This window comes from Apteryx rowi, unplaced genomic scaffold, assembly GCF_003343035.1.
Source record: "Apteryx rowi isolate R43461 unplaced genomic scaffold, aptRow1 scaffold_194, whole genome shotgun sequence".
Taxonomy (NCBI): domain Eukaryota; kingdom Metazoa; phylum Chordata; class Aves; order Apterygiformes; family Apterygidae; genus Apteryx; species Apteryx rowi.
Window position 1 is genome coordinate 1,353,187 of NW_020448241.1, and position 637 is coordinate 1,353,823.

Genomic DNA, 637 nt, shown 5'->3' on the forward strand with positions numbered 1-637 from the left:
TGGCAATTTTATTTTTTCCCTGCAACTGAGATAGGAATTTTCTCTTGGGCTTGGGTGAACTGCAGTCTGTACAAGTCAGAGATGTGGACACGATTTGGTGTTTTTTTGATCTGTATCCTGCATTTCCTGAAGACTCTCTCCAGCCCCCTGCCGGCAGGCTGTGAGCCCCAGGCCCTGCGGTTCCCGAGGGACTGCAGGCCTGGCTGGGTCGGGGGCCGGCCGAGAGGGGGAAGAGCCGGGCCGGGCTGCGAGAAGGGGGGAGCTGAGCTCCTGGGGTGGCCGTTGTCCCGGGAGCTTTCCAGGGCCCGTTAGCTCACACCTGGGTCTTCCCCAACGGCTGGCGGCCGAGGCCGCTCCCGGCAGACTCAGCGGGCAGCAGGGGCGGGCCGAGGGCGGAGCCCCGCGCCCAGGCCCCGCCCTCACTGGGTTCCCGCCAAGCGTTTCCGCGCGGAGCATCTCACTGGCAGCCGCGATCCGCCTAGCGCAGAGGCCTGGCCAATGAGGCTCCGCCGCCCCAGCCCCGAATCCCGCCATGCCTATTGATGCCTTTCCGCCGCGGGGCTCCGCGCCGAGCATGCGCCGCCGAGGCGCGCAGGCGCGGAAGCGGCCGGGGCGGTGCTGAGCGGAGCCCGCCCGC